Here is a 26,556-nt window from a genome sequence, read left to right on the forward strand (position 1 = left end):
CAATTTTTTGGTAGCGCAGTGACAAGAGGGAGTCCACATTGGATAGGTCCCATAGGGTACATTTGTTCATTTATGGCTCTTAAATCATGTAATAACCTCCATTTTCCTGATTTTTTCTTTATTAAGAATATTGGAGTATTCCAAGGAGAAGTAGAATGTTGTAAATGACCTGCTTGTACCTGCTCTTGTACCAACTTATGAGCTGCCTCTAGTTTCTCTTTTGTTAGGGGCCACTGCGGAATCCAGCGAGGCTTATCATCTTTCCATACTATAGGGATTGATGGTTTATCAGTGGCCCCTAGGAAAAACCCAGCCCATGAGAATCGTTCTTTGGTGGGAGTAAGGGCAGTGGTTGGGCAAATCCTTGACTATGTCCTCTTAATCCTTTTTTATCATTATAGTTCATGTTTTGTAGCATATTTTTTACAGGAGTCCCTTGGTAGATCTGATCAGTGGTGAGTTTCATATCCATTTGCTGCAGGACATCTTGTCCCCATAAACTAATAGGAACATTACAAACATATGGCTGGAATATTCCTGTATGTCCCTCTGTATCCTTCCATGATAGTGAGGAAGCACTTTGATTGGGGCTTTCCGCTACTCCTAAGCCCCTCAAACTCTGAGCTGCTGTGATCAATGGCCAGAGTTTTGGCCAGACCACTGCACTAATAATACTTTTGTCTGCTCCTGTATCTAATAGACCTGTAAATTCCATATTTCCCACTTTTAATTTTAGGAGGGGCCTCTGTCCCATATCCATAGTAAGATTTATTAAAGTAGTTCCTGTTGATCCAAAACCTCCTTGTCCTCTATTTGTATTTTTACTGGGCCATAAAGAATGTTGACTGGGTAGCACAAGCATTTGTGCAATACGATCCCCTGGAGAGATGACCGTAATTCCTTTTGGTGAAGAGACTAAAGCTTTTATTTGTCCAGTAAAATCAGGATCAATAACTCCTGGGTGTACTATAAGTCCTTTTAATGTTGAAGAACTTCTGCCTAACAATAGTCCTACACTGTTTTGTGGGATTTTTTCATGCCAGTCAGTATCAATCATCTGTACCCCCATATCTGGGGTTAATATGAGTCTGGAGGTGGCACAGATGTCCAATCCTGCACTCCCTGAGGTGGCTCTACGCTCCCCTTCTCTGTGGGAGGATACCACTGTTGGGGAACTTGTTGAATTGCCCCGTATATTTGTTGCGGGCCCCGGGGAGGGCCCTGTCTCCCATTTTTTTGGAGTTTAGGATTTAGACCTAGAAAATTACCCTCCCTATCTCTAATAGACTGACAGGCACTGCTCCAATGATTTCCCTTTTTGCATCTTGGACATAGCCCAGGTCCGGTTCCCAAACTATTCCCTGTATAGATGTTCCTACCTTGGGCAAGGAATAGCCTTTTGTTTGGACAAGTGGCTTTTAGATGTCCCATCTGTCCACACAGAAAACATGATCCTAGAGACTCTTTATTAGTTCTTTGAGGGGATCTCCCCTGGGCTTGTGCAAGTGCGGCAGACAACAAAGTGGTTTGTCTATCTATGGCTGCTACAAAGGCACTGCTTTGTGCTGAAGTATCATTTACATCTCTACACACTTTTAAATAGGTGGATAAATCTTTATTTTTCCATGGTCTTATAGCCTCCTTACACCATTTGTTAGCTTATTCGTAAGCCAATTGTTTTACTAAGGGCATGGCTTGATCCGCATCTCCAAAGATGCGTGATGCTGTTTGAATCAGCCTGTCAACAAAGTCTGCATAGGGCTCACTACTCCCTTGAGTTACTTTTGACAACTGGCCTTGTAAGTCTCCTGCTCCTTGTAATGTTTTCCAGGCCTTGGTTGCAGCTACAGCAATTTGTGCATAGACTGCTGGATGATAATTAAGCTGCGCTTGAAGAGTCTCATAAGGTCCCACGTCCATAAGCATGTCCCTATCAACTTGGGGATTTCCCGCTGCCGCATTTCGGCGGGCGGTATCCGCAGAAATTTCTTGCCATGATGTCTTCCACATGAGGTATTGTCCCCCAGACAGAGCAGCTCTAGCAAGATTAGTCCAGTCCTGGGGCACTAAGTTTAATGACGTCAAGGTGTCTACTAAGGCTATAGTAAAGGGTGATTGAGGACCATATGTACTAACTGCTTCTTTTAATTGTTTTACTATTTTAAAGTCTAAGGGTTGGTGGAATCTTTGATTTTGAGCATCCTCAAAAACAGGATATGCTACAGATCCAAGATGACTCCATTCTAAGCGTGATCCGAAACCGGACGCTTCATGAGAAGGAGGTTCCCTATTTAGGGGAGGTGCACTAGGCAACACAGGCACTAGAGGGGGCTCTTTATCTAGTCTTAATTTTTGTACTCTTTTTTCTAATTCTTCTCCTGATAGTTCCCCTTCTGATAATTCCTCATCTGAGTTAGTTCCTCTTTCTGAATTTTGAGAACGATATGAGCGTTCCTCTTTTATTTCTTCCAAGACCTGTCTTCCTTCAGCTAGAGGCTCGGCGAGTGAAGGTTTTTTGTTTTTGCCTCGTAGACAGGATTTAATGAGAGACCAAATAGCCATAGTGCCTACTGGTAAAGGGCTTTGCCTATCCGCTACATGAAGGTCCTCCCCCAGCTGTTCCCACTGTAGGGTGTTTAAAAGGCCCTCATCCAAAAACCAAGGGGAAACTTTTTCTACAGTATCGAGAAATGCTCTAGCTGTTTTTTGCCTTTAACGGTGTCCCATGGTTTTTTAATAGCTCCCTGAGGGGCTGTTGCATCCTGAATTTAGACGTTTCAGACCCCATTGTTACTAATTTGAATAGCTTCAGTTATGGCAGTTATGATAACAAACAGTGGCCAAGCTGCCAGGAGCAACGAGATTACTAAAAGGAAAACTATCTGTCAAATATGTATTAGAGTTTGTAGCCGCTTTTCACGTGCTAGCTGTACCTTAATTGGACCGCATTCCGAGTGTCCCTACTTTTACCTTAATTGGACCGCATTCCGCGTGTCCTTATTTTCCTTTAACCGGACCGCATTCCGCGTGTCCCGATAGTCGCTATACCGCGAACGTCGAGGCTGCCTCTCCTTTACCTGTTTACTTTTGACCTTTTTATAACCGGTTTAACTTATTAAAAAAATTTTTTTAGATATCTTACCTTGTTTTCTTTATAAAATTTTCATGTTCCCGGGTTTCGGCACCAGTTATCGCGTTCCCTCTGCCCGCAGAGAGAGACATGACAAACGTCTGAAGCTTTGGAAGTTTATTGTGCACCGTCTTCCTTTCTTTCCCTCTTTTCTATCCCCTTCTCTCTTTTCTTTCTCTCGCTCTCTTTCCCTCTGCTTAACTCTCGCCTGCTCCGGTCGCTCCGCTTCTCCCGCTCGGCTCACGCCTGCTTCGGCCACTCCGCTTCTCCCACTCTGCTCTCGCCCTCGCTTGCACTCTTCTTCCTCGCTTCTACTCCCCCCTCCCAGGAAGTTACCAAGCTTATATACACTTCAACCAATCAAGGGAGAGTACACGAGGTAAACAGCGAACAGCTGTAGGTATAGAATAGGCACATGAGAGAGGCATGCACTAATCACATTGTTAACTAGCTAATACTGTATAGTCAACCACTTTTGGCTCAGCGCCAGGCGCCATCTTGACCGTGCCCAAGGCTGGGAGTCCCGGGTACCCCGACACTTTCCCGCAGAGGCCTCTGGGCCTCCGCTTCTGGGTTGGGTCAGCATTCATCCTGTTTGGTTTGTATGTGACAACGGGCATGCCGAGTGACCAGGCCCATGACGCTGCGTCTACACAGTTAAGTCCCCTAAAGGACGCAGAAGCCCAAGGAGCTGAACTCAAGGTGGAAGGGCCAGAGGCCAGCTGCAGCCCACAGACAGGGGACTTCACCTCCTGAGCAGAGGAATGCAGGCTGGAACCTGGCCAGGTTCTCACTTAACCAGCAGGGAGACCTCGGCAAGTCACCTCCCCTCTCTGGTTGCCGTCTCCCATCTGTGAGGTGGGGACACTATTCCCTGCCCCCAAGGGAGGCAGATGGATGGGGAAGACGTGCACTGTGCCTGCTGGGTGGGGCTCAGGGTGGCGTGTGGTCCTCCATCAATTTCCTGAACACGCGGCAGTGAGGTTAGTCTTAGGAGCAGGACAAAGAACTGCTGAGAGCAGACCTGACATGCTAACAGGGAGACTCCAAGTGGTGCCATCAGGAAAAAACTTCTGAAACTACAGTGTCCCATCCTGGATGCACAAAGGCCGCTCGATCCTGGAAGGGGCTGGTTCTGGACACCAGGGCTGCATGGCTGGGGAAGAGGATGTCAAGTCCTGCTGGGTCCTGAACCTGCACCACAGCACCCGGGGTACACCCCCACCCAGGCCACTGTCCTGTTTGGAAGACGCGTTTCTCCTCCAGGTGCTAATGCAGTGTCCCTCCCCAGGGGTGCCCTTTCCTGCCCATCTGCTGCTGCTATGAGTGCACAGTGTGCTCGCCTGGTGGTTGCACCCCCACCACCCATCTTTGTTGCCATTCCTCAGGCCAGCAGAAGTCCCTCCCTCAGCATTCTGGTCTGTGGAGCCCCCCGACCCTCTGGCACCCCTCTGGCACCCCACCAGGATTATTCTGCCTCACTGGGAGCGCCTCATGGCCTTGGCCTTCACCTTTCTCTGTGGCCAACAGTCCTACAGCGCAACTTTGGAGGTACAAAGGCCTCCATGCTTCCGATGATCTCTCCAGGGTGAAACTCTGGAAGCTGGGTGATGAACTGGAGGAAGTGGCTCCATCTGTGCTGATGGCAGCCCCCCACGACCATCTGAGACAAGAAAGGAGCAGGCCTGACCTCCACTAGGGCTCACATGTAGGTTAGGTGCTTGGCACAATGTCACAGCTCTGAAAGGTGGGGGTCTGTGAGGAGGGACTGGGTGGAGGTGACCAGGTCATGACAACCTTTGCTGGACTTGTGGCTGGGGTCTTGGTAGCAGATTACTGTCTGGGAGAGCAGGTTGATGTGAGTGGGCCCGGCTCCTCCCCACTCTTGCTTCCTCTCACTCACCTGTGCCTTTGACAGTTCCCTTTATACCATGCAGTGATGGAGCCAGATGGCAAAATGGTCCCAGTACATGATGCCCTGATGCAGGAGGAAATGATCCAGGATGAAGTGCAGTTTGGCCTGGAAAGCTTCCTAGGGAGGCACCATCTCAGCAGGGCTCTGCGGGGTGCTTAGGAGTTGGATGGCAAAGCTGGGCCTGAGCCTTGCTGATGGGTGAGGCTGGGAGAGTAGGACAGGCTGAAGCCATGGGAAGGGTGGGGGCACTGCCACTAACCTGGGGAGGGAGGATTCTGTCTCAGCCTCCCGCCACCCCACCAGGCAAGGAGAGTCTGGAGAGCAGGGAGGGCCTCTGCATTTTGCAGTGACTGAGAATTTTCACTCTGAAGTCAGAGCAACAGTGACTTTGGCTCTCAGAGCCCCGGTTTCTTCATCTGTAAGTGGAGGTGACACATGAAGTCTCCCATAAGGCTGAAGGAAAGAGGAGGACAGAGGTGGGATGTGCCAAGCATGGAGCACGGGGTCCCGCACCAGCAAGCACCCCAAGAGCGGTGAGTGCCTAGCTTCCATCTTGATGGAAGCCCTCCCTGACACCTGTGCCCCAGATGCCCCATTTGGGCATTTCTGACATATTCCCACAGCACTGGCACGTTTCTCTCCAGGCATGAGCTGCTGCGCATCTGCTTTCAGAGCCTATCTGCCTCCCTCCCCACCTGGCCTCTTGGCTCCAGCCTCTCCACCCCTGGCATCACACATGCCGAATCCTTGGCCAGTGCCCTCCTCCATCCCTGCTTTGCTCCAGCTCACCCCAGGCCCTGGATGCAAGCTGGGTCTGGGGTCCATCTCAGGGGCCCTGCATTCTGTGTTTTCCCATCAAGCTCATGCCACACAGTGTCAAAATTGTCCCCTTGCATGATAGTGAGCAACATGAGGAGGCACAGACAGGGCTCCTGCACACAGTGGGTTAAAAATACCTGCATGAGGCCCTGATCCCTGGGTACCTGTCATGCTTTCAGAACACCTTCCTGCAGGCCCCAAGGTTGCATGGCCAGATGTACTGATTCTGGCTTCCCCTGAGTCCTATCCAGCACAGTGGCCCCTGGCCTGCCCTAGATTTCATCTCCAGGTGCCCCACTCAGCTCCTCCTGTCTCCTCCAGGAAGCCTTCCCAGGTTCCCCAGTGTGGGCTTGAGTTCTGATCTGCCAGGGCCTGCTGGGTGGCCTTTCCATGTGGATGGTACTACTTCTGGACTCAGACTGCCTGACCCAGATGGCTGAACTCTTCATGAGGCCACGATCTGCTGCCCATGGCTTAACTCTTGGGGCCTTAGTGTCCTCATTGCAAGATGAGAGTATCGGTTGCGCAGTAGTCCTAGTGGCTTCTCTGTTCTGTTCCCAGATCCAGCAGCTGTCACTCGTGCTGAGCTGCTTGAAAGGCCTTGTCTGCGAGCTCATAGGAGCTTGAAACCATCAACACCCCTCCGACTCATAAGGGGGGAAAAATGGTTGAAGCAGATCGCCCAGGAAAGCTCTTTATTGGTGGGCTTAACACGGAAACAAATGAGAAAGCCCTTTAAGCAGTATTTGGCAAATATGGACGAATAGTGGAAGTGCTCTTGATGAAAGATCGTGAAACCAACAAATGAAGAGGATTTGCTTTTGTCACCTTTGAAAGTCCAGCAGATGCTAAGGATGCAGCCAGAGATATGAATGGTAAGTCCTTAGATGGAAAAGCCATTAAGGTGGAACAAGCCACCAAACCATCATTTGAAAGTGGTAGACGTGACCCACCTCCACCTCCAAGAAGCAGAGGCCCTCCCAGAGGTCTTAGAGGAGGAAGAAGAGGAAGCAGGGGAACTAGGGGACCTCCCTCACGTGGAGGGCATATGGATGATGGTGGCTATTCCATGCATTTTAACATGAGTTCTTCCAGGGATCTCTTCCAGTAAAAAGAGGACCACCACCAAGAAGTGGGGTCCTCCTCCTAAAAGGTCAGCCCCTTCAGGACCAGTTCACAGCAGCAGCGGAATGGGAGGAAGAGCTCCTGTATCACGTGGAAGAGATAGTTATGGAGGCTCACCTGGAAGGGAAGCCCTGCCCTCTTGTAGAGATGTTTATTTATCCTCAAGAGATGATGGATATTCTACTAAAGACAGCTATTCAAGCAGAGATTATCCAAGTTCTCGTGACACAAGAGATTATGCACCACCTCCAAGAGATTATACTTACTGTGATTATGGTCATTCCAGTTCACGTGATGACTATCCATCAAGAGGCTGTAGTGATAGAGATGGATATGGTCGGGTTCATGATTATTCAGATCATCCAAGTGGAGGTTCCTACAGAGATTCATATGAGAGTTATGGTTGAGGACTTATGGTCATTGTGGTCATGGAATGCTGATTTCTTCACAGTAGATAAAGCTGGCAGCAAGAGAAATCAAATGCTAAGTGTTATTGAAGCAGAAGCATGCTGATTGTTGATCAGTCACAGCAGTTGCATAAGCAGTGCTCATCAGAATTGATTTGGTGCAGGCAATAGGTTTTTGTCTTCAAGGGTTCTTATGGATCTGAGGAAGGCATTAGTGTTGGTTAACCACGCTCTTAACCAGGGAGTGGTAGTTACTTAAAATTGACCAAATGGAGAAAGGGAAACAAAGAAATTGGCAAGTGGAGGAGGTACTCAGAAAGTTCTTGTGGCTATTTATATAGAGTTTATAGCTTTGGCTTTCATTCTGTTTAGCTGAAGCAACTCTGCAATTTAGAACTAAGTATCACTGGATATCAGAAAGTTGAGTTAAGGGCTGAGGATGTAGCTCAGTGTTAGAACACCTGCCTAGCATGCCTGAATGCCCTGGGTTCATCCCCAGTACTGCAAAGAAAAGAAGGAAAAAAAAAGTTGAATCACGATAGGCATTAAGTGGTAACTTGTAACTCTTTTTCCAGTAGTGTCTTGATTTTCAGCAAGTGTAACTGTCAGGGACCAAGAAGAAGTTCTCATTCTGAGGACGTTCTGACCTTTATGATAAGCAGCAGCCCAGGGAGCATTTTGCAGTTGCCTCCCCTGCACAAACACCCTGCAGCTGACTCAGGCACCCTGCAGCTGAAGGCTGACGGATTCCCGGAACGCGCCCCCTCCCCACTCCCGGCTGATAGTTTTGCCTATGGCCCGCCCCCGCTTCTCTTCCGGGATTTCACCTTCCCGCCTGCGTGAACTTGCACCTTATCAGGAGCCCAAAAGAAAAACACAGCCAACCAGCCTGTGTCTCATCATACCCCTCATTCCCTCAGCATAAATACCCTTGAGAACAATAAAAATTTGCAGCTTGATCAGAATTCCTGTCTTGCTGTCACTCCCTGTGTCTCTTGTCCCTTCATTCCTTCTCTCTTAGGTTTGCCGTCCTGCGTTGATGTCCCGCCGGTCGGGACAGTTGGCGCCCAACGTGGTTGATTGGAACCTTTGACAGAGAAGCGAACGCCGCCCTCCGGGGAAGACTTGGCCAAGCGGGATTCGGGATCGCCTCGGTAAACGCGACCGGGAGTCAGATCCAGGAGGAGAGTGAGGCCGGCGCAAGGTGAGTGACACACCATGGGACAAGCAATTTCGTCACATGATTTGTTTCTGTCGGGTCTCAAGGAGGCCCTCAAGACTCGGGGAGCGCGTGTTAAGAAAAAGGACTTAAAATTATTCTTTTCATACATAAAGGATTTGTGTCCTTGGTTTCCCCTCGAGGGGTCAATTGATGGTAAAAGGCGGCTCAGAGAAGGAGACTGCCTCAAAGATTATTATGAGACTTTTGGTCCTCAAAAGGTGCCTGTCACTGCCTTTTCTTATTGGAATTTAATTAATGAGATTCTTAAAAGTTCACCCTTTGACAGTGGTACTTTAAAACTTGTAAAAATTGGGGAGCAGGCAATGCAATCCACCTCTCACCCCCCCTCGGCATGCCTTCGATTAGTATTCAAATGCCCCCTACTCAGCCTTCTCAGGACCCCAGGACCCTCCCAGACCCGGGACTCTCCCAGACCCCACCTTACCAAAAGAGTCCCCTAAAAATCCCCCTAAGATTTATCTGGTTTTAAATCCCTATGATGACGTGACCCCAGAGGAGGAGGCTACCCTGGAGGAGGCAGCAGCTCAACACCATTCTCCAGACCTGCCACCTCTTAAAAATCCACTTCCCACTTATACACCCCCTGCTTTTCGTGCTCCGGCCCTTCAGGGACCTACTGCCCCCCCAGACATTTTTTCCCCGCCTCCCTTGCCTAATCTAACCCCTTTACGTGAGTCTCTCCAACATAGGCGGGAACAAATCCAACTTTTAAAAGAACTAAAAGCCCTTGATGCAGAACTTCGCTCACTGGCCTTGGGCACGGAGTTAACACAAACTGGCCCCAAACCCCTTAATACTCGTAAGGTGAGCTGCGTGGTCAGCCTGTTCTTGCCTTTCCAGTTACTCGCAGTCAAGCAGATCAGCTCGCACAGACTAAGGCAGAGGGTCTAGAAGGAGGTCAGGAAAAGGAATTGGGAGGAACAAGAGGTAGAACCAGAGGGAGAACAAGAGGAGGACCAGGAATCAGGGGATGAGGAGGAGCCCACCTCTGGACAGAGTGGAGCCCTTGGTTCTTATAAAAGGCTGAGCCTCCGTTTTCTTGAAAGACTTAAAAAGGCTTGTACACAGTATGGCCCCACTGCACCTTATACACTGGCCTTGCTGGAGAACCATAGTACACAATGGCTCACCCCTAATGATTGGAAATTTTTGGCCCGAGCCACCCTCAGTGCAGGTGACTTCCTGTTGTGGAACGCAGACTTTAAGGAATACTGTCGGGAAACTGCCCAAAAAAAATTCAACCAAGGCTTCCTCTAAATCCTGGACCTATGTTAAACTAGTGGGTAATGCGCCATTTGATACTAACCCTAAATAGGCACGCTTCCCTACTGGGCTCCTAGCACAGGTTCAAACTGCTGGTTTGCACGCTTGGAGACGGCTCCCTCAAAAGGGCTCGGCCACCACCTCCCTAGCAAAAATTCGTCAGGGTCCTGACGAGCCTTACAGTGACTTTGTTGCCCGGCTTAATCTAGCTGCGGAGCGCTTACTTGGACCAAGTGAAAGCGAGAGCTCCTTTGTAAAATATCTTGCCTTTGAAAATGCCAACCCAATATGTCAAGATGTTCTTCGGCCCCATAAAGATAAAGGGGACCTTTCTGACTTCATTAGGCTGTGTGCTGGGGTAGGAACGGCCCATGCCATGGGTCTCGCTATTGGCGCCGCCTTCACCAAGGCCCTTCACAACCCTGGCCCACGTACTTGCTTTACTTGCAAACAACCTGGCCATTTTGCGCGAGAGTGCCCAACAGGGAGACTGGGTCAAGGACCCATATCTCCTCAAACAGGGGCTAAACCACCTCCGCTCACCCTTTGCCCTAAATGTGGTAAAGGTCGCCACTGGGCCAAGGAATGTAGATCCAAGATCAATGCCCTTGGACAGCCTATTCCCTCTAACTTCCCGGGAAACTCCTCTCGAGGCCAGTCCCTGGCCCCGACCACCCCCAGAGCAAACCCAGGGGCAATAAGGTTTGTTCCCTCTCAGACTCCCAACCCAATCCAGGCCCCCTGTCCTTCTCCACAATCACCTCCCTCCAACGCGCTACCCCAGGCAGCGCAGGATTGGACCTCTGTGCCTCCACCGATACAATATTAGACTCTATGCAAGGACCCCAAATAATACCCACTGGGGTTGTAGGCCCCCCTCCACCTCATATGTGTGTTCTTATTCTTGGGAGAGCTTCTACCACCTTACAAGGTGTTCAGGTCTTCCCTGGCATCATTGATAATGATTATACTGGAGAAATTAAAATACTGGCCACAGCTATTAACGGAATAGCGGCCATCCCTGCAGGAACAAGAATTGCACAATTAATACTCCTTCCCCTCAATTCAGGAAATACTCCCGCCGCCCAAAATTCACCACGAAACATGGCCTCTTTAGGTTCCTCTGATGTGTATTGGGTCCAACCTATCTCCCACAAAAGACCCACTCTTACCTTATTTATTGAAGGAAAGAAATTCCAAGGGATCCTAGATACTGGTGTGGATTCCACAGTTATTTCTCAAAAACATTGGCCATCAGAATGGCCCCTCACCTCATCACTAACTGACCTTAAAGGAATAGGGCAATCAAAAAACCCCTTAGTTAGCTCCAGGGTGCTCAATTGGACTGACACAAAAGATAACACAGGAAATAAAGGAACTGTTACCCACTTCGTTGTTCCTGATCTCCCTGTCAACCTTTGGGGACGAGACATTCTAAGCCAAATGAAAGTTATTCTTGCTAGTCCCGACTCTTTAGTCACTCATCAAATGCTTCGTATGGGCTTTATCCCTGGTACAGGCCTTGGGAGGCTAGGACAAGGACAGGTTGAGCCTGTACAGCCCATACAAAAAACAGACAAATTTGGACTTGGGTATTTGGATTTTTAGTGTCGGTCCCTGACCCTCCTGTACCCCATGCAGACAAAATTATTTGGGAAACTCAAACTCCTGTGTGGGTGGATCAGTGGCCCCTTACCCAAGAAAAATTAGAGGCTGCCTCCATGTTAGTACAGGAACAGTTGACAGCCGGCCATGTGGAACCCTCAACCTCACCCTGGAACACTCCTATTTTTGTTATTAAGAAGAAATCAGGCAAATGGCGCCTTTTACAGGATTTGCGCACTATCAATAAGGTTATGCGCCCGATGGGGGCACTACAGCCAGGCATCCCTACACCGGTAGCTATTCCTAGGGACTATTATAAAATGGTCATTGACTTAAAAGATTGCTTTTTTACTATTCCTTTACATCCTGATGACAGACCCTATTTTGCTTTCAGCCTACCCCGCATCAATTTTCAGGGTCCTATGCAAAGATTTCAATGGAAGGTCCTTCCCCAGGGTATGGCTAACAGCCCTAGTCTTTGCCAAAAATATGTTGCTCAAGCAGTAGGCCCTGTGAGAGAGCGGTGGCCACAAGTTTATATATTACATTATATGGATGATTTGTTAATCGCTGCACCTAATACCTATGATCTTAACAATTGTTATTAGATCAAGAACAAGCAGCCCCAAGATGGTTACCAGAACGCCTGGTCAAACAGGTCAATGATTTACCACAACCCAGGGACAGAAACCTTCCCCCTGAGGATGAATCTTCCTCTCTTACAGATGCAGCTGACAATCTATGCGAAAAATCCCCTGAATGGCAAACCCTGTGACTGCACACCATTGCTTCTCTGGATAATGGCTGCCTGTTCACTGCTCTCCCACAGCCATGCAGGATTTGAAGACCCTGCTAAGGCTCGAAAAATGCTGTTTCTATGTCAACAAGTCAGGGATTGTTAAGGACAAGAACAAACAGCTGCAGGAAGACTTAGAAAAACGCCGACAAGCACTGGCTGATAATCCACTATGGACTGGATTCAGTGGACTCCTTCCCTGTCTCCTTCCCTTCCTAGGTCCCCTCCTTTGCTTGCTGCTTATCATATCTATAGGTCCTTTGATATTCAATAAGATCATGGCTTTTCTTAGAGCTCATATTGAGGCTATACTGGCGAAACCTATTCAGGTTCATTACCATCGACTGGAGATGATGGATCGTGATGGTGATCTTAAAAGACCATCACCCCTGTGAGCTGAACTGGACAGCCAGTGACGGGTAAGATTCGTGAGAGCTCATACCAACCTAAGACAGGAAATGAGGGCTAGAGCCTCATTATCCAATGACGGGTAAGGATGTTGCTCTGTCACGGACAACCTAAGACAGGCGCAGTTCCCGAGGGATTGTCACTCCAGCGCTGTACCTGTACGGGCAAGTCACGCCCATGCCTCGCCACATAGCCTTTATCACCCCTTTAAAATATGGCTCTCAGAATATGGTCAATAATTTTATATAAGAAAGGGGGAAATGTCAGGGACCAAGAAGAAGTTCTCATTCTGAGGACGTTCTGACCTTTATGATAAGCAGCAGCCCAGGGAGCATTTTGCAGTTGCCTCCCCTGCACAAACACCCTGCAGCTGACTCAGGCACCCTGCAGCTGAAGGCTGACGGATTCCCGGAACGCGCCCCCTCCCCACTCCCGGCTGATAGTTTTGCCTATGGCCCGCCCCCGCTTCTCTTCCGGGATTTCACCTTCCCGCCTGCGTGAACTTGCACCTTATCAGGAGCCCAAAAGAAAAACACAGCCAACCAGCCTGTGTCTCATCATACCCCTCATTCCCTCAGCATAAATACCCTTGAGAACAATAAAAATTTGCAGCTTGATCAGAATTCCTGTCTTGCTGTCACTCCCTGTGTCTCTTGTCCCTTCATTCCTTCTCTCTTAGGTTTGCCGTCCTGCGTTGATGTCCCGCCGGTCGGGACATGTAACTTATTTTGGCATTAGCTTATCAGGTTCAGTTTTACATCAAAAATAAAGCAAGGAGCAACATGGGGAAAATGAAAGTAACAACTGGAAACATTGCTAGAATGGTGGAAAGCACACTTGAAACTGGAAACAAATTGGCCACTTGGTTATTGTATCATTTTATAAGCTTACTTTACCCACATCTCCCAATCTTGGAAACAAATCATGATAAAACCAGTTTATTGCTTTGGGGACTAGAGGCAATAATTTAAATACTAATGTTCTCAAAACAGAGTTCTTGGGTTAGAGGAAGCAGCTGAACTTCTGAGATTTTTTTGCATGGTATAATACTATCTCGTTTAACATCTGTGATTCAGGAAAATAAAATTTAACCCTCATTGGTCACATTCCTAACTCACAGACCATGAGGATACTGACCAGTTAATTAAGTAGTTGCACCTGAATAGCTGTCTTAGCTCAAGTCTTCCATAATCAAATTACTTAAGTTGGTGCTTCTGTGAGGACCTTTTGGCTCTTGAGATTTCATTTAGATTTCTTGGAGATAGTGTAGAACAGACTAATTGTAGTATGAATACTAAATTCAAAGTAAGGAGTATGCTTAAATGATCAGACATTTTTTTAACAAACAACTTAAAAGACCCAGAAGGCTTAGTTTTTCCATTGGTAAAGAGTTGGTCTTGATTCATCTTGCTTTATATTGGTTGTAAAAGAAATGGAATGATAAAATGTTTTCCTTGTTTGACTGGTAGTTGAACATAGAACTTAGGTATTATAGATCATTTTCACTTTTTGGAATGTTTTGTACTGAGACAATAAAACTTTAACGTGCAAAAAAAAAAAAAAAAAAAAAGATGAGAATATCAGAGCCTCCCACTAGGGGCAGCTGAGTTCAGGCATCTTAAAGCCTGGCAAAGAGCAGGGCCCATAACAAACCAGTGCTGCTCTGAAGCCATCTTTTTGCAACTGCAGCAGCACCCAGGGCAAAGCCCTACACACAGTAGGTGCTCAAATAATGTCTAAAGATGCAGGAAGAAAAATGCATGGTGTTTCTAGCTAGATGGTCACAGGCAAGGATCTGAGCCTTAGTTTCAACCCCTATAAAATGGGAGTAATAATTGTATGTAGCTTTCTTGGGTTCTTTGGAGAGGTAGACGATGGGAGAGAAATAAAACACCAGTCCCAAGTAGGACTGGAATGAGTAAAATATATAGTATTTATGTGCTGCTTCCTAAACATCAGCCCTCCTGTTATGCTCTGAATCTTCCTAGCTGCCCCACAATGGAGGGCCTCCCTTTACCACCATGAGGAACCTGATGCACAGAGAGGTGAAGCCACTTGAACAAATTCACGGAGCAGGAAAGGCAGAGGCAGAAGCTTGGAGTGGGCCCTGGGGCCCCTGCTCAGATCCACTGTGCTCTCTGGCCTACCATGATGACCATTCCTTCCTGTTCCCACTTCACCCACCCACTCCAGGGAGAGAGGGGCTCCCTAGAAGACAATTCTGCAGGTATTGGGTCTATGTCTCTGTCCTGAAGGTGCAAATCCCTTGGCTACCCTGAAAAAGCAGGCTCCAGGAGCAGCATGGCAGGTGCTTCAGAGATCACAGACCTTGGGGTTGACAAAACTGGGTTCCAGTCCCCATTGTCTCCCCACTCTGCTTTGTGCCCCGGGGCAAGTCAGGGCCTCTCTCTGAGCCTCAGTTGCACATCTGTAAAGCAGGATAGAGGAAGCTGCCCTCGCTGATAGGACTGGAGTGAGGACAAAGTCAGGGAGACCCCGAGGCCCATAGCCTGTGGCCTAATCTGGGTCCCCCATGCCTGTCTGGTACTGCATGCAGAGGGACAGTGGAGATTCTGAGAGTGGCCCAGTGGGTTTTCTGGCTGCTGCCTGCGTGCTGTCAGGCAGCGGTGATGGATCGGCCTGGACACACTCCTCTGCCTGGTGACTGCCTGGTGGCCCTGCTCAGGCCATACAACCCGGGCTACTCTGGGTAGTGGCCCAGAACAAAGATGGCAGTTGTTGTGTGGAGAACAGATGGGTAGAAAATTGAGATAAAATAAAGAGGAAGGAGAAAGCAGAGAGGAGGCGGTGGGGACAGGGGACATAAATGGAAGCAGGGTTGGGAAATGGAGGAGCTGGGATGCTGGGGAGCAGGACTGGGGCTCAGCCCAGAGGACCCTGGGTAGGCTTTGTCCAATGACCACAACAGCCCTGATGGTGATGGTGATAATGGCCACACTGTGCCAGCTCCCAGTGGTACCAGCACTATGTGCCCCAGTGGCTTGGGCCGAGCTGATGATCATCCCTTACAAACCACCCTGGCTGGGGTCTCAGGGTGGGTGGGGGGTCTGTGTCATGTGGTCCCCCGAGTCAGGAGGGCCTATTTCCAGCCTCCAGCCTCCTTCCAGGCTCAGAGAAGGCGAGAGACTGGGAAGGGGCAGGGGTTCTTTTCAGCTGGGATGGCTCCTTTTAAAGACTCTCTCAAGACCCCCACCCAGGGACTTCAGTCAGCCTGGCACTGCTCCTGGCTCAGGTGAGTGGGGAACTGGGCCCAGTGCTGCCCAGAGTAGAATCCAGGGTCTTGGATAAAGAAGGCAGGGAGGGAGAGGACCTTGGGTGGGTGCTCAGCTGTCTCCTTGGTCCTCATAATGAGCCTTTCCTGAGCATTTATGATGTCCCCTGACCCAGAGTAACCCACACAACAGGTGCTCTCCTGGAAGAGAGGTGTGTGGGCCTCCGCTCTGCAGCTGGGACGACTGAGGCTCAGATAGCTGGAGGGACTGCCCGAGGCTACTCAGTGGAGGCTGCACTGGACCCAGTGCCCTGCTCCAGATTTCTGCTGGGTTCCTTCCCTTCACCACCAAAGCTTCCGAGTGAATCATCTTCATATGTGGGGCCCAGTGAGAGAGTGGCTATTTGATACAAGGAGAGAAGGGGAGGGACAAACTCAGAGAGGTGTCCTGGCTGTCACTGGCTGAAGGTCACGACATGCCAGTGAGTCACAAGGTCCACAGATTGAATGGAGGAGATGGGGAACCCAACACCGACCATCCTAAGGCAAAAGGAGAAGCCCTTGAGGGCACAGGAAGTGCTCAATAAACAGCTCCTCTCCAAGCCATCCTCACCCTGCCGCAATGGGACTAAATGGATCGTCCCTCCCATGGCACCCTGGGGCTGAGCAAGATCAACTGAGTGACCTACTCAGAGCAGAGTTGGACCCACAGCAAGTGCTCTGAGGTCTGAGTGGCTGAAGGGCCACTGTAGGGTCCCCTAATCAGGGCCTCTTGTTAACCTGTGGGCCAAGTCAGTGCCCACGAGCTAGAATGAGTTCCATTAACCTGCTGCACTCTCCACCACCACCAAACCCCGTGGCTTTTTAAAACTCCTACTGTGCGCACGACCCAGCATCTAAAGAAGAGGCATCCATCCGAAATAGAGCAGGAGTCACATATATCATTAAAATGTGCCAGCATCAAAGCAAAAAGAAACAGGTGGGATTTATTTTAATAAAAAGCTTTCCTTGGTGTTTCCACCCCATCTTTATTTCCATCATCATAGAGGTAGAAATGTTTTTAGTAGACTTTGCCTCTCATATTTTTCCTGCTAAGTTGTTGAGGTCTGGCAGGTGTTTTGCATGTATGCACATCTCTGTCCAGACCTGCCATGTCTCCAACCCCACAGTCATTTGTGGCTAATGGCCACAGCCTTGGGTGACACAGTTCTAGACCAAAATGCCCCCCCCAACTGGGCCATAAACCAAGTAGTTTAATTTTTAATTCTCTATTTTAAGGAAGCAAGAGCTTGAGTTCATCCTGTAGCCAATTTATGTTTATACTTTAAGATGTTGATTCAGAACATTCTTTGAAAAGGCCCTGCATGGTTGGCAGATTTTTTTCTTCATCCAGAGAACCTGACCCCTGGGTCATATCAATAGAAACTGGGGTGTCCTTGTGAGCCCTGAGAGAAAAAGATATATAACGCCGAGCACTGTGAAATGTGCTGCTGTAAGAACAGCTAATTTTCCACATCCAAATGAACTGGCTGGGTTTGTTAAAGCTCAAGATAATCAAATAATCATTAACACTCATCTTTGCCTGCCTGTCTTTCACTCATTGTACCATTAATGTCCCAGTGGGGAGCAGCTCTGGGTTAGCTCAGACACAGCCTATTTAGAAAATTCTGACTGGCCTTCTGAGAATAAAATATCCCTCCTGGAAATCTTACAACAGATGAAGCAATCCTCTCTTATCTTCTTATCCTTGTAGCCTCTGCTCCAGGCCTGGTTATCTTGTGTGCTTGCAAAAGAGATGGGGGGAAGAGAGAGAGAGAGAGAGAGAGAGAGAGAGAGAGGAGAGATAGAGAGAGAAAGAGAGAGAGAGACAGGAGAGAGAGACACGGGGTTATACATACATCTTTATGTTTCATAGATGTTTATATAAATGTATGTATATGCATGAAATAACAAAGGGGAGACACCAAGCAGGACCGGCTGGTCAGCCCTGGCCTGTGCCTGACCAGGGTGTGTGGCAGCTCCACTCTGCACCACCCACTGGCTGGCTGCACAGGGCACAGGATCTGGGGTGGGGTGTGCATCCAGGTGGCCCATCCCTGGGACCTGTCTGCACAGGGCAGACTTTCCCACACTTGCTCACTCTTCTTACTCTGTCTGCCCTCCTTCCTCACCCCTGGTGGGTTGTTTTTTTTAAACTCAGGTATTTTTCCTTCCAACTTCTCTCCTCCCTCTCCTGGCCTCTCTCCCTCTCCCTGGCTCCCCCTGCTCTGTCATCCATCTCTCCCTGCCTCTCACCTGGCTCCCCTCCTCCCTCCTGGCTTCCTCTCCATCCTCCCAAGCAGCCCCAGCCCCTTCCATTCCCAGTCCCCACGGCCCCTGGCAGCCTGGCCACCTCCCTCCACAGCCTCCTCTCACTGACCCCATCACACCTACCTCTGTCCCCACTCAGTCTTAATTTCTGGTTAATCTGTTCTCAGCCAAGGAAAGAAGAAAAAAAGAGGAGTCGGGGGAGGAGAGGAATCTTCTGAATAAATAATGTCATCACGTGAGGAGAATCTGCTAATGATGCTGCTGCTTTTGGAGTTTTTATGCTGCATGTGAAGTAGGGATCTGGAGGCCCCAATTCAGACCCACATGGAGGCAGCTCTGGGGAGGCCCTGCAACCTCCTTGCACAGAAAAAAACCGGTGGAGAGAAAGATGCCTGCGCTCCTCACCTCAGCCAAGCCTGAGTTGGTACCAGAGAATCCAGGACCCAGGCCCAACCCTCCCTGCCTGTCGGCTGTCACTCCCTCCACCAAGCCATGGTGGGACTGGGAGGGCAGCGGCCATGCCTCCATTCCCCACCTGGACTCCTGGAGCTGGAGGACTGATGTGGGAGTGGGAGAGTCACTCTAGGGAGTGAAAGCAGCATTCAGAACCAACACTGAGAGTCCCCTCTGCAGAGAAGTGACAACATTCCCCCAAGTTACTCTTCACAAATGATGGGGTGCATTTTAGAGTGGGGATGAGCTCTGTGGTGGCTTCCAGCTGGAGCCCGTAAAGCAGGCCTGCTGCTGCTGCTGCTGCTGCTGCAGATTCAAAGACGCTGGGAAGAATGTTTGCTCCCTGTTTTGGGGGTGTCATGCCAACCACGAAGGCTGGACCAGGTGCTGGCTCTGATGCTGCTCAGCAGAGCAGGGCCCATGTCTGATGTCCGGATGCTCCTCTGGGAAGAGACAGGACACAGTTGGAGCTGCCCACAGGGGACTGACATGTGTGCAAGGTGGGGAGCCCCAGGGACCAGAGGCCACCAAGCTCAGATGCCCTAAAAGGAATTCCTGCTTTGGGGGTAAAGGTGGATTTGGTCCTGGAGGCCGACTATCCTGGATTTGAATCCTGACCCTGCTGCATGCTAGGGGGAGCAACACTGGTTCCCTGCCATGACGTGGGTATAGTCAGACCTCACAGGCAGACTGAATGGAGGCTACACAGTATGGCCATAGCATCGCCCGGTAAATGGCAGTGATCCATATTTACCGAACTTGCTTCTGCTTGCTGGCCTCCGGGGGGCTAGTGAGGGGCAATGACTGAGGCTGACTCCCTGGCAGGCAGCTGGCCTGAGTCTCTACCCCAGAATCTGGCTCCCATGTGCTCTCTGAATATATCCTTCCTGGGCCTCAGTTTCCCCACCCATAAAATGGGGATGATCAGGGTGGATGTAGAGACTGTCCTCACATGAAGGAACGGTAACTGTCATGTGACCAGCTATGATTTGCAGAAGAGTGAGCTTAGGGTGCAGGCCCTGGGTTCAAATTTCAGCACTATCATGTACTACATTACTAGCTGTGTGACCATAGATAAATCACTTCACCTCTCTGTGCTTCTACCTCTCAACTATGAAATGTGCCTGCCTCACTGGACTGTCCTGGTGTTTCAGTCTGGACTCTGTAACTATGGTTTCTGATCCAGAGGACAGAACACAGGTCTTGGGCTTCTCAGACATTCGAGGCTCAGGGTACCAAGTGGAGTGTTGTGAATTGACAGTTTATAAAACTACAAGTTGCAGCTACAGCAAGAAGCTGCAAGAGATACTTGGTCACCACACACATCTCTTGTCCCACTCTGGATGATTCAGAGGCACTTCTCAAATGTGTTGATGGCATCCTACCTCCAACATCTGCTTCTCTGGGCTTCAGGCTTTCCAATGTCCACACAAGGTAGACTGGAAGTGCCAGGAAGCTCATGCTCTGGAACAACTTGTAACCAATGGCCTGTGAGATTGTGGAGGAATGTTCCAGCTTCCTGCCCCTCAGAGTGCCATTCACAGCCTCCAAAGCACCCCTGCAGGACTGAGCCACTGCTCATCAATGCACCTGCATTGGTTTTCTTTTCTTCCCCCATCTTACCTGGGGAGCACCTGCCTTCCTAGGATGGCTTATTTTTGCATCCCACAGAGGCCCTTTAATCCACCCATTTTTACACTGTAAATTCTGATAGACAGTTTCAAGAAGAACAGGAGTGCTGAGAATTTCCAAAAAGCAAATGTGCCCTAGACTCAGGGAAGAATTGGTACCTGCAGGCAGGTGATGTTGAAAAGAAGTCTGAAAGAAGATCAGTGTGGTAGTCAGCTTTCCGTTACTGTGACAAAACACCTGACAAGCCACTTAAGGAGAGGAAAGGTTTATTTTGGCTCACATTTTCAGAGGTTACCTTCCATGACTCTGTTGCTTTGGGCCTGTGGTGAGGCAGCCCTACATGGTAGGGAAAGAATGCAGGAGCAAAGTCAGGAAGCAGGAGGTTGTTTGGGGAGACTCCCACTATCCCCTTCAAGGGCACACTCCCAATGACCTAACTTCCTTCCATGAGGCCACACCTCCTTATAGACTAGAGACCAAGCCTTCAAAACGTGGGCCTTGGGGAGCATTCAAGATCCAACTATGACCAAGAATTTATAGGGTGGTGTAAAGGGGTCCCAGGCAGGGGAACAGCCTGGCAGAAGCCCTGTGGTGGGGGGAAGAGGGCACAATTTTGGCAGAGAGTTAAGGGGCACTGTGTGATCTAGGAAGTCATGTCACATCCCTGAGCTTCAGCTTCTTCTGACAAGTGGTCCAAAACTACCTGCTCCCTCTGATAGCCTCTGCAGAGCAAGAGGCAGAACTTAGAAGTTCTAAATGAGAAAGGGAGCCCAAGTGTTGGGACCCAAGAATAACAATGCAGGCATTGAATGCTTACAATTTAAGCACAAGGCAAGACCCTGTGTTTAGTTTTCTTTTTTCCTCCAAAGACTTTGCCCTCCTGGAGTGACATTAGCACCATGGGGTCGGGGAGTATCAGAGAAACTCATATGCCAGTGGCTGTGTTGTGCCCAAAGGCTTGAGACCCCACAAGGACCACCAGAGACCACGATCAATGCAAGCAGCAAAGAGTCATTTATTAGCGAGTTTGAACCCGGTCCTCTGCGTCCTTAATCAATGACGCTAGGAGAGAGGCCCCGAGCCCTCGTCAGCAGGGTTTTTATAAGGAAAAGCAAGCAGTTTTACAGTGTTCTTCTAATTGGCTAACATTCGAACAGCTAAACCTCCCCTGGTTGGGTCCGGTCAATCTATTTGATTTTCATTGGGTCCGGCCAGAACTGGACGGACCTAGAGGAAGAAGGGGGGAGGGAACAGGTGAACTATTCAGGAGCTGAGTCGGGGCTAGGCCCTGCTCTCGTCCTTGATGGATAAGGTCTCCAGGCAACTGCACATTCCTCGGACAAATATCTCTTAACAACCTTGGTAAGCACAGGGGCCCAGCAGTCCTGTTTGTCCTTGAGACAGTTAGCAGCACAGATACCACCCTGCTCTCAACAGCTGCAAAGAATGCTATCCACAGTAAGAAATTTAGTGAAGAAAAGTAAAGCAAGAGCAGAGAGTGCAAGACAAGGGAAATATTTTAAATAAGACCTCTGAGAGCAGACACATGAAGCAGGTAGAGGAACTCACCATGTGAAGACTGGGGTATGAGCAAGCCAGGAAGATCCAGCAATATGTGCTAAGGTCCTGGGGCAGGAGGGACTCATTGGAATACAGCAATGAGGCTGGTGTGGCTGGGACATTGTCAGCAAGGTGGAAGGGAATGATGGGAGAGGAGGATGGAGTGATTGTGGGTTCAGGTTCTCCAGGGCTTTGTGGTCCCAGTGAGGAGTTCAGCTTTTTACCTGCATGAGCAGGAGTCCAGGAGTCACGGGTGAACTGGAGGATACCCCTGATTTGTAGTGCAGGGTCGTCCTGGCTGAGGCAGGGAAAGACCCAGTGGAGGGCAGAGAAGGAGGCAGGCAGGCGACTGATGGTCCTGCCCTGTCCCACTGCCATGAGTCTGCTCCTGTCCCTGAAGTGCTGCATCCCCTGGCGTGTGCCAGTCAGGGGTGATGAGCTGCAAGCAAGCAGGTGGGCAGGACCCTGATTTCCACCAGCCCTGGGTGAAGCTGCAGTGTCTGCAGTTAAACTCTGAGCTCTGAAAACACTGTCCTGAGGTGACGCAGGCAGGTGGCAGCCTGGCGATTTAAACGATATCCAGCTCAAATGTGGAGTGTCTAAGTGTTCTCTCCCAGAGCTTCACGTGGGCAGAGACCTGCCTCATTCATTTGTTTAGTTAAGGAGCTACTTATTGGCATGACCTCCAACTGCTGTCAGATGAAGGAGACAGGGACCCTGGTGGCCATTGGGTACAACTCCATGGGGTGGGGGTGGCAAGCGGGGACTAAGGACAGCAGTCATCGGTGACTGGTCCTGGAGTCCAGCTGAGTGTATGACATTTGGAGTGTGCATTGTGTGAATTAGAAGCAATGCTGTATGTGTCCCTGTGAGGAGCCACGTGGGGCACCCGAGGCCCAGGGTGGAGAGAGGACTCACTCAGGATCATAGTCAGTGAGTGACGTAGGGCAGCAGCCTTGTGTGATGGAAGGCTGAACATGGACTGCTTGGCTTGGTCAGTTTCTCACGCCAGCTCTGGTGTGCATGGCTACCTGGTAGCCATCAGAATCTGTCCTGAGGGTCCTGCACACCACCCACCATCCCTGGCAGACCTTCTGGGCAGGGCTTTTCACATCACTAAGGCCAGTTTCAGCCTCAGTGCCTGCAAGAGTGGCAGGTGATGAGGGGACCTCCTATGCCATGAGCAAGGTCAGGTGGCCATTCTCGGGACTAGCTCTCTTGAGTGTCTCACTTTTGTGAGATACGTGGCAGCGCCAGAAGCTTGTCACTTTCATTTGCCCAATGACAGTGACAATAACAGTGGTGAGAGAGCAGTAGTAAGTGGGACTGACACCCCCCTTCTGTTTTGGGGAAGCGATAGGGAGTGGTGGGGAATGTGGCATTTGGGAGGGTGCATGGGAACAGTGGACACCCAGCTCTGGTGCAGCATTGACCCCTGGAGCCTGGTCCCACCACTGCTGGAACTCCAGGTTGGTGACAGGTGTTGGCAATTGAAAGAGGTCTCACTGCAAATTCCTCTTCCCAATTGTGAGATAAACTTGTTCAAAGACTTGCCAAACAAAAACTTAGGTCTAGATGGTGAGATTCTGCACAGAGGACCCTACTAAGCTTCTTGTGCCCTCCAAGGCCTGTGTCTTATGGCAGATGGCTGAGGGTCAGGCAGTCCTGCGCTCCCAAGGTCAGGCCCAACTTGAGAGAGGGACCTGCATCTGGATGCTGGCAGCCCTGCCCCACATTAAGACTTCCCATTGCCCCCGCCCCACGTAGGGGCCTCTGCTTCACTCTGCCTTTGCACTCCTGGTCCTCACATGTCCTTCTGAGTCTCGCTCTTCTGCCAGGAGGTCTTCCCAGTCACCACAGCTTATCTCCAAACTCCACACCAAGGTGCCAACCTTCATTCATTGGGGACCTTCTAGACTTCTGCTCTGCCCCAGCATTACCAGGACTCTAGTTTGTCATTTACTGAAGACTTTCTTTAAACTCTTTTTCTTAAGCCACTTTATTTTAAAAGAACACTTGGGACCAGCACTACACACACACAATGTCCCTTTGCCATGAAGAGAAAACCAGAGAGGAACTCCATGCAGTGAACGCCATGGGAGGTTGTTACATTCTGACCAGAGTTTGAGGCTCCTCCTCCTGACATTTGCTCTCTATATGTTCAAAATGAGTCAGGCAAACAAACGCCTACACACACCTGCAGGACATTCTGGCTGCACCCAGCTGAAACAAAGTTGCCAATGACCCCCATGAAATGATTCTTTTAGCTTTATTCCTAACAGTGCTGAAGGCCAAAGTGGAAACCAACCAAATGTCCAGGCCCAGGATGATGGGTCATAAACAGAGATGTTTATTTGAGGGAAATTAGACAGCAATGAAAAAGAACAAACTCTGAACACAGCATAGCAAAGATGAACTTCACTGACATAACAGGAAGCAAAAGAAGCAAACTCAAAAGGTGTGCATTTGTCCACCCATGGATGAATAGGTAAATAAAATGTGATGTATTCACCCAGTGAGGAAGGACTGCAGATCCATCAGTGGACCAAGTGTGAAAATATTATGCTAAGTGAAATAAGCAAGACATAAAAGAACACATATGGTATCATTTCAAATACATGAAACATTCAGAATAGGTAAATCCATAAAGACAGGATGCAGATTTGTAAGTATTACCTCACATACAAATATGACTGTATGACTGATGTGATCCTACAATATGTATAATCAGAAAAATGAGAGATTACACTCCATTTATGTATGATCTATCAAAATGTAGAAATGCATTATACACTCATGTACAATAAATTAGAACAAATTTTTTTAAAAATTTAAATAATAATAAAAAAATAGAAAGCAGATTTGTGATGCCAGGTATTGGAGAGGGCAGGGTCTTTGGGGGTGATAGGGAGAATTCAAGGTTGGTTTTGGAGGTGATGAAATATTCTAAAATTGACTGTGGTGACATTTTCCCAGCATTGTAAACATACTAAGTCAGGGAACTTTAAATGGATGCATTATGTGGGGTGCAAATTATATCTCAATGAAGCAAATAAATACTATATGACTGTTGAACTGAGGTTCAAGAACAGGCAGACCTATTCTTGGGGGCCAGCAGTAAGGATGGTGGTGAAGGCACCAGCTGGGAGGGCCAGTTGCAGCCAGGGGCTGGGAACAGTCCACTTCTCCCTGCGGATGTGTAAGAGGCTTTGCATGATCCGCTTAAGATGGGTGCACTTTTTTTTTTTTTTTTAAGAGAAAAGTGGCGGGTGTTGAAGTTGGGGTGGCAGCAGGCGGAGCCCTTCTCCTTGATGGGGCAGGGTGGTGGAGAGCTGGAATGGAGTAACTTCCTGACCCTGCAGCTCCACGCTGGTTAATGCTGTCTCCTGAGCAACTGGGACAGGCACCCTCCTTACAGACAAGGTCGGCTGGGAGCAATCCTGGGCCCTGGGTCAAGTGCTAGCCCCACCTCGGTCATTGGGAACGCGTGCTTCGAGGTCATTATCATGTTTCCCATTTTGCAATGAGAAAACTGAGGCCCAGGGAGGCTGGAGAACTGCCAGGGTCTCCCAGGTACTGAGCGCTGGACTGGGTTTGGAGTGGCCTGCAGCCCTGAGGCTTTGTCAGTCTTCCTCTTTCTCTGAAGCTTGGACACCCCCAAAAGCCCTGCCAGGGTGTCACCGAGCTCTTCTCAGGGAGAGAAGCTCACTAACCCTCTAGATAACTTGTTCCACCACTGGACACTGTGTGTCCCCACAGCCACCTTGAGCCTTGACCCTGGTGCCTTCTGGTGGCCACTCTTGCTTCTTTGGCCTCTGGACTAACTCAGCTGGACAGAGGGATGGTGCCTCGCTCCCAAGCACCCACACCCAGCCGGCCCTCTTGCCCCAAGGATGCTGACCTGAGCCTCTGGGGTCCCGATGCCAAGCAGGGCCCCCTGCAGCCTCCCCAAGGTTTCCACATCGGGAACATCCAGAGAACACAGCACAGTCTTGTCCACCACTCAAAAACTCCTTGTGAATCAGATGACCTCTTGAGCTTGTAGAGAATCACTTTCTCCTTTAGAGCATCAACTTCCTGATCAGGAAAAGGAGGGTTGTGGTGGCAGTGCACTCAGTGGCTGATGGCTAGGTCACCTGAGATCTTGGAGAAGTGGCCATGTTGTCTTAAATACCCAGAGAAAGTGGGGGAGACGTGACAAGCCTGAGGTCTGGAATAGGATGAACTTGGCTGTGCACCCAGCACTGGGTCCAGGGTGCAGGTGGTGATCAGGGAACATTTGCTGGGCAAGGGCTCAGTCAATGTCATGTTGTCCAGACCTCTGATGAGCCACTCTGAGCCTCAGGCTCCTGTCAAATCCTGGTCCCTCCCTCTCACTCTGTGTGAGGCTTAAAGGTGGTCATGCCTCAAAGTTGCACTTCTTGAACTTCAACCTGTTCAGGAGTCACTTTTCTAAATGCAGCTTCCAGGGCTATGGGCTTTGGGTGGTGGTGATGGAGACCCTGCATTTCTAACCCCAGATGTGCAGGTCTATGGACCACACCTCGGCTAGCCACCCACTAAAGCTCTTTGTAAACTGCAGGTGCTCAATAAGTGCAGGTGCTTCTTCAGAAAAAGGTGCAGCATCTCCACAGCCTTAAAGTTCTGTCTTCCAGAGT

General features: G+C 49.5%; 2 pseudogenes; both read left to right on the top strand.

The window, feature by feature from the left end:
* The window catches only part of LOC124974847 (probable RNA-binding protein 19), a 470,746-nt pseudogene that overhangs the window by 228,250 nt on the left and 215,940 nt on the right, over nt 1-26,556 (top strand).
* LOC124974837 (RNA-binding protein 38-like) lies at nt 6,529-7,443 on the top strand (annotated as a pseudogene).

Source organism: Sciurus carolinensis, unplaced genomic scaffold (genome assembly GCF_902686445.1).
Source record: "Sciurus carolinensis unplaced genomic scaffold, mSciCar1.2, whole genome shotgun sequence".
NCBI lineage: Eukaryota > Metazoa > Chordata > Mammalia > Rodentia > Sciuridae > Sciurus > Sciurus carolinensis.